We start from the raw sequence: 14,618 nt of genomic DNA, 5'->3' as shown, positions 1-14,618 counted from the left end.
CCTCGCTTCTCAATTTTGCAATTGCTTCGGGACTTTTCAGAATGACCTCTTTTGCTGGCCCAGAGGGCAAACATTGTTGGACCAAAAAAGAAAGTTTGAAACAAGAGACTTTTTTTTTCTTAAGGCATCTGGATTCTGTCTGATTCAGTTCTTTTCGAGATTAAGAAATGAGTCCACTTTGTACACAAAAGTATAAAAGAAAGTTTAGACCAAAGACTTTTAGGGTCCTTACAGAAATAGTAAGTAGTAATGTTATTCATGTTGACAAATTATTCAAAATGATCTTTATTATAATTGGTGAAAAATGTAACTACCAAGATGATCCTCGTTGAAATTCAAATGGACAGTGAAAAGCTAACATTTAAAGTCTCTGAAAAATAACAGAGCTTGGGTGTGGTTACGTTTGACGATTCGGTACGCTGAATTAAATCTTAAAATGCCCTGCCTGCTGGTTCTGGTAAGCAACTGAACTGAGACATAAATTGTAGACTTCGCATTGGATTGTTGGTTAGATTCATAAAGTAAAAATGTGCTTCTGACATGTCATAAGAAAATGAACAATTGCTCTGCATCAGTTGGCACGAACTAAAAGAAGACAGCTTCTGGATAAAATTCAACATGCAATTTTAGCTTTTGTCCCATTCTGAATAAAAATAGTTGGCTGAAAAACTACCTATTTAAATTACTGAAAGCTGGTGATTACACATAAGCATCCTGGCTGATAATTAGAGGGACAGCAGAAATCATTTAGAGTAGGAAGAGCTTGGATAGGAGTCCAAAAGTAGTTTTCCCTTAAACTGAGTGGCACAGACAAAAGCAGTTTGTTCGCCAAAGAATGACTATTCTTAAACTATCGCATTCACTGATGGAAGCTGCACAGACATGGGTTAATTTACTTAACACTTCAGAGGTTTGGGGTTTTCAAACTGCAGCAAAGGTAAGGCAAAATAGAGATTAAAATTCATCCTTTATTCTTTTGTTCTTTTCAAAGAGGAAAGCATCGCATTTTTCAAGGACAGCTCCCAGCCCACAGGTTTTTATCTGAGACGCTGTAAAGAAGCAAGACAAATTCTCTTTTTGAAAGATATTCAAAACAGCCACTAGGGGACAGTAAAAACACTGGGTAATGTAGCAAGGCAAGTCCCTGGATCGGAACCTTACAATGAAAGCTGTTTTGCAGGATTTTAAAAGCATTTGATTGTTTAGCAGGGGTGGGGGAGAGAACAAAGTGTCTCCTTGATTGCATTAATGTAACATTAATGGGAAACAGCAGTAAAAATATCACACAAGCCTGCAAGGATTTTTACTGGCACACATTTCCATGGCAGTGTGACGACAGTTCGAAGTCTGCCCTGTGCCTTAGGGACAACAGTTGTAGGACAGTGAATCAGCACATACGATGCAATGAGGTCAGTCCCCCAACACACTCTGATTTAACACTGCTTCCAAAACAGCAGGAGATCAAGGATAACACACCAAAACAGAAGTCACTGGCATCAGCCTTATGGAACAATCAGAGGCAGCTGTACTGGTGGATCATTTGCTATCTACGTGTGTTTTTAATGTAAGCGATGTCTTTTTAGATTCCGAAGTCAGAATTATTACTTTAAAAAAAAAATCCTATAGCTCCATTTAGCCCACACTATTTGTGGGAGGTGAGGACAAAATGACTCACAAAATTGCTAAAATGCTTGTGAAAATGCACATAAAATGGTGACAGACACTGAAGCACTCAGTTCTTATTCTTTAAAAATCTTTCCAAAAGGAGAATTGGGCTAGGAGTGGGGAGGGTATGAACAGGAATTAATTCTAAGCATTATGTAGAATCCTAGACGTTACAGATAAAAAGTATTTTAAGTTCCTCAGCATAGAATATTTTCCTTTATTTCCAGTCTATAATTTTTCTCTTAGCCATTTTAAAGTAGAAAACAAAATCTGTATACCGTGATATCTCATGCAAGAGGCTTTTCCCAAATCAGCTTCTGTTCAATTGACCATGGAACTGTGGTTATAAAATATAGTTTGCAAAGGTTAAAACTAACTAAACTGGGCTTCCCTGGTGGCGCAGTGGTTGAGAGTCCGCCTGCCGATGCAGGAGACACGGGTTCGTGCCCCAGTCCGGGAAGATCCCACATGCCGCGGAGCGGCTGGGCCCGTGAGCAATGGCTGCTGAGCCTGCGCGTCCGGAGCCTGTGCTCCGCAACGGGAGAGGCCACAACAGTGAGAGGCCCGCGTACCGAAAAAACAAAAAAAAAACAAAACAAAAAACTAACTAAACTATCTTTAGGGATTCTAGGCATGAATGTAATGAATAAGGACAGAACACATTTGATTTCCTCAAGCAGAGCTCAGCCAGCCGGAGTTGGGACTTCCCTGAACAGCACCCTGGCTCCTTGGGGGAAAAAGGCACTTCAAGCTGAGACAATGGGAAATAACCTTATCCTTGTTCCTTCAGGGTGAGATGACTAATCCTAACTTGTTGGCAGTAAAAAGGAGTAAGTGTGATAGTTAGGTCTAAGACAGTTTCTCTAACCATTTGTCTAAAACATAGCTGCAATTCATATATTGAACATATTTACTTATATTTTTGTCAGGAAATATGTATTTTTCATATGAATGCAAAGAAAAGTAAATCATTTGGTCTAATGTAAACCATCTTACAATGGTTCTTCTGACCATATTTTATTCTAAACTCCTCTCTATCTATGTGACCTTGGGTTTGCCTTTCCTTTTCCTTCTGCAGAGCAGATTTGCAAGGGAGCAGTAGAATCAGGCATGCCTTAAATATGTGGCCACTTGGAATCACTGGAGTCATTCTACTTACTGTAAGAGACAGGGGAATCTGGAGTAGTGATTCCTAAGATTACTGAAGAGGCCTTCATAAGCTACAAGGGTTCTGAGCACCAAAGGGGTTTTGTATATCAGGTTCTACTACAGGCAAAGAATATAGCCTACACTATGTAAATTTCAGGGCAGGCTGTAAAATAAATTAGTCATATGTAAGGGTGAAAGTTCGGATCCCAAAGTGCCTGCAAGTTTGAGACTTGGGGCACCCAGTTAAAATGCAGTGGAATAGATTCTAGAGATTCCTCTCTGAAGCTTCTTTAATCTCATCAGGAGAGATATACAACCCTGTAGTTTCTAACTGTATCTTTCAGATGGCCCTGTGCATCTTATAGCTACTGTAAAGTCTTAAAACGCCAAGTGGCATCTCACGCACTGCTCAATTGTCCAGACTGTCTTGCACATTTGTAAATTCAATGAATGTTGACCCGATGAATGAGACTGCAAAGACAGAAGGTAAGCAAGGGATGGGACTCACCCAACACAATTCCCTGGGCACTTCGCTTCTAGTGCAATGTAAACCTCCATCCAGAGGCAAGACCCAGAGCTTCCAGAGATGGTCTCCACCTTGTTCACAGGTGTTGGTGCTGCCTCAGGCTATGGTGTCTTGAAGCATGACTTATTCAACCTCTGCACCAATGATAGTCAACCTCCTGGTTCTTGAGCTGCTGGACAATATTAAGTGATACTCCTCCATAGGATGTATGGCCCGGGTCATGTCTAGCACAGCATCTCTCATATTGGAGATACTCTCTACAAGAGGAAGAAAGGAAAGAATGACTATATGGAAAGACAGTAAGCTCTAGTTTCTTGAATATATACAGAATTTTCAAAACCTAATCTGCCGGAGCTAGTGCAGACCACTTGTTGTTCTACTCTGAAGCCCTTCCTGTCTCTTCCACCTTCACACTCAGTAATGCCACTGGAATGGGCCATGTAGCTCCCATGAGGATACTTTTATAAAGTTGGATGTTTTAGGAAAAAGTTGGACTCTTTGATCTTTTATCTGGTTTGTAGCTATATTTCTACTTATTCTCTCCAGGCTCTGCTTTTCTTTCCAAACCTCCTCCAGGTTATTGTGTTTGTGAAATTGCTTGCACTTTCATTGCTTTTAATATGTACTCTACCCAGAAGCTCATAGCACTCCTGTATTGGGACTGAAGGCTGATAGATGTAGGGATAATCTGGTGTAACTAAAAGAAAAGAAAAATTATTAAACCAGTGCGAAAACAAACACTGAAATAAAATTCTGCCTGTTTTTCACAGTTGGCAGGAAAACCTCAAAATTTAATGGGATCAATTGTTTAACAAAATGGCACAGGAAATGGTCATATGAAATAAGTGCAGGGATGTTTATACACTAAGCCTGATTTTCTCTTCCCTCTTCCTCGCCCTTTCATTTGTTCATTCGTTCTTTCATGATCACACATGTAAGCAGATAAAACACAGGAGCTTTTTGTCTTTTAAAAATATGAAAAATGAGACAAATGGGAAGGGGTCAAACACCCTGCAAACATGGCAAAGTGTGACTGAACTGTCTTCAGTGTACACTAAAATACTGATCACTGTTTTGCCATGGGAAAATGAAATATATTGGCAGAGTTACAATTCTGTTATGTCAACCATGTATATTATAACCTTCAATATACTTTCATATATTTAACTCCATTTCCATAACTCAATATGTCAAAGTATAATGGTTTCCCAACTGAAAGAATCTTTGAGGACTTTGTATATACCCTTTGAGGCTGCAGTATTTTTTCTTAGCTTTTAGTTAGAGCTGTTTGTAATTAATAGAAACAGAATCACTCACAGCATCTGTGCCAACAACTAGTTAGTTGTTCACCAAATGAATTTTTCTTTCTTCCCAAGCACACTTTTGGGCAACATGTCATAGCCGGCTTCGCCACTGGATGTAGCCCTGCGACTGGGTGTTGGTCAATATAGTATGAATAGAATGAACAGTGTATGGGTAGTAATATATATGTATTCCAGGGCTCACACACGCAATATTCTCTCTTTTCCCCCCTTGCACCCATTGAATGGAGAAGTCTAAGAATAAAGAAAAGGATCCAGAGCCTACACTGCTGCTTGGAGTAAAGCTGCCCAGTAGAGCCAGCCAACCAGGGGAAGGCTGTAATATGTGTGACAAGTAAACTTTATTTTGGATTTCTAATCCATATTTGAAACTTTAAAGTTCTGTATTAGAGCAGTTGGCCTGTCCCAACTAATACACCAGTCTGAGAAAGTTAATGTTCTTCTATAGATCTTCATCAGCGTGAGCTGAAATGGGATACCAAGCTGCTAGCAACTGGTGTGAATACAGAGACCTACTGTTTTCTCCCTTTTTCTGTCACTCATTCACAAAGTTCCAGACTAACTTAAGATAGCCCTGGCAAAGCTACTGTGAATACTCAATTCAAAAAAACATTTGGTAAGCAAAGCTATGTGCCAGAAACCAACAGGAAGTCTTCCTTTGGTTAATCACTAGATGGGAGTGGTAAATAGTTCTTAACAAAAAGGGTGGAGACCCAGAAAATGCACAGCTTAATAAAGCAACTAACAAAAGGCTTGGGTAGGGAGAAACAAACCAGGTATGAAGAAATGGGGGAGAAAGGGAGGAGGAAGACGAGAAGAAGGAGGTTCAGGATGGGAGTAGGAAGCAGGGCTTGGAGAGATTCCTTGAGACATTCCAGAGGATTTTCAAAGGGACCTTGAGGTCCTGCTCAGGAATGAGGAGAAAATAGGAACAAGCACCAGTCCTGGATCTGATCCCTTCAGCCTTCTCATCATCACTCCCCATCTTCTTCAATTTTCTCTCATAAATCTTATTTTCTAACCATTTAATTGTCATTTCGTTCCCTTAGCTTTCTTTTAAAATAGATAGTCTATTTCCTGGTTTTGTCAATTATAGTCCCCTAAACTGGATACAAGCTGAAAGACTAATCAGGAGAAGTACCTCCCCATACTTTCCCAAGCCATGCTCCATAGTTACAGGTCAAGGTACACCCCAGGTATCTTGTCAGAATCTTGAGGGGACTGTCACACCAATCAAGCAATAGCAATTTCTGGATCCTTTTCTGCCACAGTGAAGCACAGACCATTGTGCAGAGCCTTGAATTTCTATGCAGCACTTTTGGTAAGACATGAAAAAAAAAATCCTGCCCTAATTTTTGTGATTCTCTGGAGTTGGCTGCCACCAAGCAAGGTTGAGCAATCTATTTCTCTGAAGGGAGTTCCCATCTTCCTGGGAAAATTTGGGCACATTCCTTCCTTGAAAAGAAGGGAGGGACTACGTGAACTTTGGCAGGCTTTTAAACCTAACTATCTAAAAAAATGACATTTCACAATGATGACACGGTAGGGTCATGAAAATTTTGATTTGATATCGCCCACTGTCTTCAAACCATTCACAGCGCCTTTGTACATACATCACTTAGTTCTAAGATAATAGGGCTAGTAATAGCCTCATTTGCAGAGCCAGGTAGATTACTTTGTCCAAGGCTTCCAAGAGACTACTGTAGGCCTAGAACTAGTGCTTTTGTTCAAAGAATAACTAGCAAGAGGCCGGAATCTTAATGTCATCCCTTTTGAGTCAAATGTGCTTGAGTAGCCTAGGTAACTCTGCCCTCTGGATCTTTATCTCTGAAATGGGGGTAGGACCTGGACCAGGTTCCTTTCCCCTTCACTCCTTTTGCTAGGAATAGAGTAGGATAGCTGCATAGGTGGTTTCAGAAGTCCCACTAGGGTATTATAGATAGAGAAGGAAACTTAGGGAACTTGCGGAGACCACTGTAAGTTAATGATCGTTCAAGAAAGCTATTGGAACATCATGGAAGGAAGCAGGCTTACTTAACTATAAAGCCATCAATAAAAGCATGAGATATGCCCCAGGTCATGAAGTGAAAAAAATGAGGCCTGCATCCTGCTGGTCAAGTCCATCAAGATAATGATCCTTAGAACCAAGGACAGGAACATAAGGGAAAGGTAACATTCCAAAGTAGGAGATCCTCATTCTACTGAAACCTGAGATGATTTAACATATCTTAGTATATGTTACCACCCTCCTGCTGATTTGAATAAGCATCATGACAGTCTTAGTTTGACTCCGTAGGGTCAAACACTCTCCTGCACGATGCGAAGGAGGAGCTAGTGATATAAGCCTGATGTCTACTCAAAGAATGAGGAAGAAGGTGGTCTTTTCCCCCCTCCCCACTTTCCTCTGATTGTAAGAACAGAGCCCGCTAGTTCTCGGGACAGAGGCCCCTCGCCTGCCCGCTTGTATTCCTCACAAGCGTTCTATATTAATAAATCTACTTCTTGCCTACCATTTTGCCTCTCGCTGAATTCCTTCTGTGCTGAGACACAAAGAATCTGAACCTCAGTAATCCAGACACCAGGTGAATGATTCTAATTAAAAGACCCTGGGTTCAAGTCCCAATCTGGGGTTTAGCTGGGTTGAGTCCCCGCACGTAGGTTCAAGGTCCAGTCTGAGGTGTACCGTTTCACTTAGACTCTTCTCGTTTCATCCCATGGGGCAAGGCGGGCTCTCTTTGCTTCCATCCCCACCTTCAGTAGAGAGGGGTCTTTTAGCATAATATTGAGAACTTTCCTGACTTTCCAATCTAAAGCAAACATTCAGTTCTCTATTACAATGCCCTGATTTATTTTTTCATAGAATTCATCATTACCCAAAATGATCTTTTTTTTTAAAGTATTGGTTCACTTGCCAGCCATTTGCGCCCCCCATCCATACATATATATTAGAACATAATCTCCATGTCTGCTTGTTCACCACTATATATCAATAGTATAGTACCTAGCACACAGTAGTCACTTAATAATTAAGTGAATAAATCCAAGATGTGCTGTGAAAAGTGATCAATATTAGCTTTTGTTGGTCTTATGGGTGCTTCCCAAGAATGGGAAAATGCAATACAAAGAGAACTTAACTAAGGTAAGTAAAGTAGCACAGTGACATAAAGTCAGGACTGAGGGACAGGGCAGAGGACCAGGTGGAAATGAGGATGAGACTGTGTGAGCCCTGCTGAGACCAAACTTGGCAGTGACTGGAAGGCAAGCAAAGGGAGCAGCAGAGGAGCATCTCACTTTACTTTGTACTCGAGGATATTTCTAATAGATATGACTAAGCCTGGGACCATTCTTATTAGACTTCCTAGCCATTTGGAATGTAGCCTGGGACCATTCTTATTAGACTTTCTAGCCATTAGGAATGTAACAAGTTGTTACAATTGTGATACTTATTCCTAGTGGTGTTGTGAGAATTAAAATGGATTGAAGTGTATAAAACCCTTAGTACCCTTATACAGAATAAGTAGTAGCCTCAATTCCTTGGATTTCTCCTCTCCCAGGCATCTTCTGCATCTGCTTTCCTTCTTCAAACGTGCACTCATAGCTCCATCTTCTTCTTCTTTTTTTTTTTTAATGTCTGTGGTTGTGTTCCAGTAACGTGCATTTACAAGAACAGATTTGTCCTGAGGGCCAGAGTTTGCCAACCCCTGATGCGGGTCATTCCATGCCTGAAGCCATCACCATCTCCAGACTCTCCAGCTCAAGCCAAACCCTTTTTTACTATTTGCTTAAGTGGTCATCATAAATTCCCGATTAAGATCTACCATCTCAAGCTCCCATAGCTCCATCTTCTAAATCATCTCTGTCCCTGCCTCTATCTCTGTCATTTTGTTTCTGTTTCTGAAAGAACTCCCCACCCCATCACTGGTTGGCCCACCACAATCCAGTTACATAAGCGCTCTTGCTGAGACCACCAATAACCCCTTGCTGTCACAAACAAGGAGCTTGTTTAGACCCTTCCCTACTACCGCTTTGCAGCATTCACAATTCTTAAGCGTTTGCTTCTTGAAACCTCTTTTCTCCCAGATTTTTTGACGTCACACTCACCAAGCTCCTCTCCCAATGGTGAGGCCACTCCTTTTCACTCCCCATTGCTCGCTTTTCCTCTTCTACCTGATTTTTAAATGTGGAAATTCCTCAACAGTGCAGAAGATCAGCCTTTGACCTTCTTCTCTATCTTCATTCTTTAAATATTTGTATCCGTTCGTATGTTTTAAATCTATCTATATTCCAACTTCCAAACGAATAGCCTCCAAATACAGAGCTCAGCTCCAGATCTGTGTAGCCAAATGTCCCCTTGATATGTCCACTTGGATATCCTCCAGACATCACGAACTTAACATGTCCGAAACAGAACTCTTGCCCTCCCCTCACCGCAGTCGTAGCCAACACACTCCTCTTTCGGTCTTCTCCATCTTGGCAAATGAGACCTCCATTCACTCAGAGAAGAGCAAGTCTCTTCCTCAACCAGGCAATGGCCATTACTAAGCCCTGCCAATCTTCTCTCCAAATGAAATTTTGACTCTTTTTCTCTTCACCTCTACTTCCTTTATACTGGTCTTACCTCCAACATCTGTCATCTGAATTTTTTTCCTTAAAATTTTGTGCATCTTCAATTCATTCTGAGAATTCCTATGATATCCTAGAATGATCATTTTAAAATTAAATTTGATCGTATCACTCACCAGCAAATAGAATAAAATTTGTCTTTTCCATGGCCCATTCAAATAATCCAGACTCTGCCTACTTCTAAAGCTTCATCTCATCTCAGTTTCTCATCCCTTGCCACGCACCAAGTACATGGTATTCTTCCACCCTTTACATTGGCCAAGACGTTTCCTACCCCTGCAACTTTGCACAACCTGTTTCTTTTGGATAGAATGTTTTTCCCATCCCCTTTACCTGCCTCCTCTGAGTAACCATGCAGATTTCCATTCAAATATTTTCTTGATTCACCAATCTAAACTATAACTTCTCCCAGTTTTTCCTGAACTCTATTTAGCACAATTGGTAATTATTTAGCTGTACATGTGATTATCTATAATAGTTACCTATAATTATCTATAATATAAATATATTTAATATTAATATATACAATATTATATGTAATTATATATTTATATTTTTATATATGTAAACTTACATATATGTAATTATATATCTGATATAATTATATATAAATATACACATACATATATATGTATCTGTAATTATATGGCTGTACATGTGATTGTCTCCTCAACTAGACATCAGGGACTATATATGTTTTCCTTGCTATTATATATCCTGCACTTAGCACAGTGCTTGGAACATAATGTGCATACAATAAATATTTATTTCATAAAAGATTATCATTACTTAGTAGTAGTAATAAAAATGTTTATAGTAGTATAGACCTAAATCCCTTTTTTTAAAGCCTTTGAACCAGAAGTGTCTGGGAATTCAGAAATGTTCTGATTTTTGGAGTAACATGGTACACATACTACATTATGGAAGAATCCCGGCAGGATCTGGGGTAGCAACTGTAATCAAACACTAATATTTCCACAGCTAAATGTACAAATATTTATAATAAGTAGAACCAGTTAAAACTACAAATAGCCCCACATCAAGTCAAGTCCAAATTTATCACCAGTGAAGCTATGAAAACAAAGTCTTTGAGTTTTCAGAAGAGTTTGGATTTGTGAATTGCCCATAAAGGATTGAGGAGTTGCCCCATCCCTGCCATGATTTCTGGCTTCCATAAGAGATGCCACAGAAAAGCTCACTTTACCCATGTGATAAAACACTTGACATTTAGTCAGACCGACCCAAAATAAATTCAAACCACTCACAAGGAAATAACTGACTCTCAGTGGACTCCAGTTACACGGACTTTTCACCATGAAATTCACTCTCACTGAACTAACCACCTCCTGGGAGCACTTGAAACTCTCCATTTTGCAACAGATGATTTGGGAGGAAAAAATAATTAAGGAATCTGTCCAAAGCCAGGATCAATGCAGCCTGAGAAGCATTTAACAATAAAAGTTCTGCATATACATTTAACCATTCTTTTTTAGATTCTTTTCTCATATAGGCCATTACAGAGTATTGAGTAGAGTTCCCTGTGCTATGCAGTAGGTCCTTACTAGTTATCTATTTTATATATAGTAGTGTATATATGTCAATCCCAATCTCCCTATTTATCCCTCCCTCCCTTTACCCCCTGGTAACCATAAATTTATTTTCTACATCTGTAACTCTATTTCTGTTTTGTAAGTAAGTTCATTTGTTCCCCTTTTTTAGATTCCACATATAAGTGATATCATACACTATTTGTCTTTCTCTGTCTGACCTACTTCACTCAGTATGATAATCTCCAGGTCCATCCATGTTGCTGCAAATGGCGTTATTTTGTTCTTTTTTTATGGCTGAGAAATGGCTGTACACCTGAAATTAACACAACATTGTAAATCAACTATACTCCAATAAAAATTTAAAAAACAAATAAAAAAATTTTAATTAAAAAAACAATAAAAGTCCTGCCTCATCCACCCCTGCCCTTGCCCCCGCTCATGGCTTATTCGCCTTCTATGCTAATAACTTTCCTGAAACTTCCAAGTGTGTTTGTGCTTGCATTATAAATGCTTTCACCTTTAAATTCAACACAATGCTACACGTTATTGATTATTCTTTGTAATGACTGTTTTATTTTAAATTACTTTATCCATAAAATAATTAAGTATTTATGAAATTTTTCTGTCAAAACTTAACAATAGGGCTTCCCTGGTGGCACAGTGGTTGAGAGTCCGCCTGCCGATGCAGGGGACACGGGTTCATGCCCCGGTCCGGGAAGGTCCCACATGCCGCGGAGCGGCTGGGCCTGTGAGCCATGGCCACTGAGCCTGCGCGTCTGGAGCCTGTGCTCCGCAACGGGAGAGGCCACAGCAGTGAGAGGCCCGCGTACCGCAAAAAAACCCCACAAGAAACCAAAAAAAAAAAAACACTTAACAATAGACTCATAATAAAAATGGACTAATTAAGGGGGGAAATTCAAGATGCTTCATAGTCTGTCAAAATATGTCTAGGTTCTTGGAGTCACGTCTTCTTGCCTTTTACCACCATCCTGTGAGGGAAAACAACTCTTCTAAAATAAATCTCAGGCAAGTTTTTGGATGAAAATCTGGATTTTAAAACACCTGATAAATTACTGTGTCTCTACTTTAAAAAATGGAAAAATCATTCTCACTATAGTGTTACTGGCATGAATCTTTGACACATAAAGGTATTTATGATAGTTATACCATATAGTTACTATGTCAGAAAATAAACAACCTTTGAAGGCATCACTAGCCTACTTTAAGTAAGTAGGCTACTTTAGCCTATTAGCCTACTTTTAAAAAGACTTCTATTAGCCTACTTCAAAAAAAAATAAAAGAACAGTAAGATTCAGTCAAATATTCATAAGGGAACAAGAAGAATATCACCAATAGGTGGGGTTCACTTTTGCAAATAAGAAAGTATTTTATAAATATCTTTAACTTGATGACCAAATGTACATTTTAAATATGTTCAATAGTAAAAAGACATGATAATATCACATCTTTAATGTTAACCGTCATGTACACTATCTCCAAAAAAGCAATTTTCTAAGACAACAACATTATTTTTCTTAATTTTCCTTCCATATTTGTAATTGTAAAATAAATGCTAGATGCAACTTTATTTTATCTGAAGTCAGAGCCACATAGATATGTCTCAGCGCTGGTGGCCTACCAAGAGGTACATATTAGAAGAGGCAAAAGAACTGCTGGTGACATTTTATTCAGCCTTAAATCAGTAGAGACAGAGAACTTTAGAGAAGTGTAACTTATACCCCTCTTAAACTAGGAAAAGGGATAAACATGGAGATGCAGCTAGAGTCATTTTAAACTTTTTTTCTTTTTAAATTTATTTCTTAAATTGTGATAAAATATACATAACATAAAAGTTGCCATTTTAACTATTTTTAAGTGCATAGTTCTGTGACTTTAAAGTACATTCACGTTGTTATGCAACAATCACCTTTATCCATCCCCAGAACTTTTTTATCTTCCCAAACTGAAACTCTATACCCATTAAACACTAACTCCCATCCCCCACTCCCCCAGCCCCTAGCAATCACTATTCTACTTTACATCTCTGTGAACTGAACTATTCTAGGTACCTCATACAAGTGGAATCATACAATATTTGTCCTTTTGTGACTGGCTTATTCCACCTAGCATAATACCCTCAACATTCATCTATGTCATAGCATGTGTCAGAATTCCGTTCCTTTCTAAGGCTGACTAATAGTCCACTGTATGTACATACCACATTTCCTTCAACCATTAAGTGAAAACCTATTCAGTTATTCAGTAATCCTACAATCACCTTCCCTCAAGTTAAGGGTTGTTTCATTAGATGAAAAGTATACTATCCTCTTAACCAACTTCCCTCCAGATCACCAAACAGTTTTAGAATTCATGTGAAATAGAGATTGTAATAAAACATCCTCCTATTGTTACTAAATTTGTGCCACTGAAAAGACAATCATTTGCCAAATTCACCAAGATAGTAACAAGAACAGAGAAAAAAATCCTTGTCTTCCAATTTTCCAGGGAATTGGGTTGACATCAACTCTGTGGATACATGTAAGCTTCAGAATCAAAACAGTCCAAAAACCAAGTAGATTATAGGATGAATTTAGGTCTATCCTAAACCCCACATTGGGAGGTTTATTATTAAGACTTCACTTTAATATGGTCCCTTGCAATGAAGTTTTAAATGAATGACTCCCCAAATTTTCTCATAAAAGGTGTAATATGGAAGACACCTAGAGATTATCTTGGACAATTCGTCATTTTACATCAGGCCAAGAGGGAGTATTTTCCCATTATATCATATAGCCCGTTGCCTTAAATCATTTTAGGAATAACAAGGGAGATGTTTTAATTAGTAACAACCTATGTCTCCTTTTACATCTAAAAGGATGATTCTAGCATACTTTGATGGTTTTCAAGGCAGCACACTAAAAAGTTATCATTTCATATTTTCAGGCTGCAGAGATTGAAGTTGAAGGTATCCAAACCTTTCATCTCAGGAACTGCTATTAAAGTGGATGTGTTTATCAAAGGCCAGATCTTGTTGATAGCTCACCTGATCGAATGCTTCTTGGAGATGAACTATATTCATCTGGGAGAACCATCACACTGCTCAGTAATACATGCAATTCCCTTCTCGCAAGTCTAGTGCTGTTTCCTTAGATGAAAATTATGGTCCTGCCCTCCTCACGCTCGCCCTTCCTTCCAATCAGTGTCCTAATGTTGCCTCTCAGTGTGATTTTATCACGAAGGCACAGAGAAATAACTCTGGAGTTTTTTCATACTACAAAGAAATCGTAATACAACACTCTACTGTTGCTTCTAAATTTGTGCCACTCAAAGCTGACATTTTGTCATCTGTTTAAAAATACTGTGCTCTGTCTCTCAAACAATGTCACATAAAAAGCAAGCTAAAGGGAAAGAAAAGTTGTACTTTTTTGTCTAACAAAGGATTCAATCTTTGCAGCAAATGCTGAACAAACAGGTATTTTTTGTTTTAAGTCGGGGCATGGGGGTGGAAAGCAACTTTTCATACTTCCAAATTTATAAAATCAATAAATTAGGGAAATTATTATTTATATCACAAAGGAATTTTTATGTTTTTCATATATGGACTCACTAAGCCTCGATTCAGCCTTTGAAATCTTGCATGAGTTCATTTCATTGACAATATAAATTACACCCACAACAGCAAAAGCAAAGGAGTCTGGGAAATAATATTCTCAGGCTTCCAGTCCTGTGACACAAGGGAGAGCATAAAAGCGTGGAAATAAATGCTGAATTTATGTGTATATA

The 14,618-nt window shown here is 38.9% G+C and overlaps 1 long non-coding RNA gene across 2 annotated transcripts in view; it reads right to left on the bottom strand.

Moving 5' to 3' along the window:
• Positions 1 to 320: 320 nt before the first annotated feature.
• Positions 321 to 14,618, bottom strand: part of LOC132508857 (uncharacterized) — a 39,043-nt gene continuing 24,745 nt past the window's right edge. Inside the window, exons 1-4 of one of the 2 annotated variants that reach the window (XR_009536795.1) lie at positions 13,879 to 14,011; positions 11,058 to 11,148; positions 3,323 to 3,597; positions 321 to 1,049 (exon numbers count right to left, since the gene is read on the bottom strand). This is a non-coding gene — a long non-coding RNA (uncharacterized LOC132508857). Of the gene's footprint in view, positions 1,050 to 3,322; positions 3,598 to 11,057; positions 11,149 to 13,878; positions 14,012 to 14,618 lie in introns of those variants that run through there. The other variant, XR_009536794.1, reaches the window with a different exon arrangement.

The sequence above is a fragment of the Lagenorhynchus albirostris genome, chromosome 18 (assembly GCF_949774975.1).
Source record: "Lagenorhynchus albirostris chromosome 18, mLagAlb1.1, whole genome shotgun sequence".
Taxonomy (NCBI): Eukaryota; Metazoa; Chordata; class Mammalia; order Artiodactyla; family Delphinidae; genus Lagenorhynchus; species Lagenorhynchus albirostris.
The sequence above is the reverse complement of the archived record's forward strand: the minus strand, read 5'-3'. Positions and strand labels throughout refer to the sequence as shown.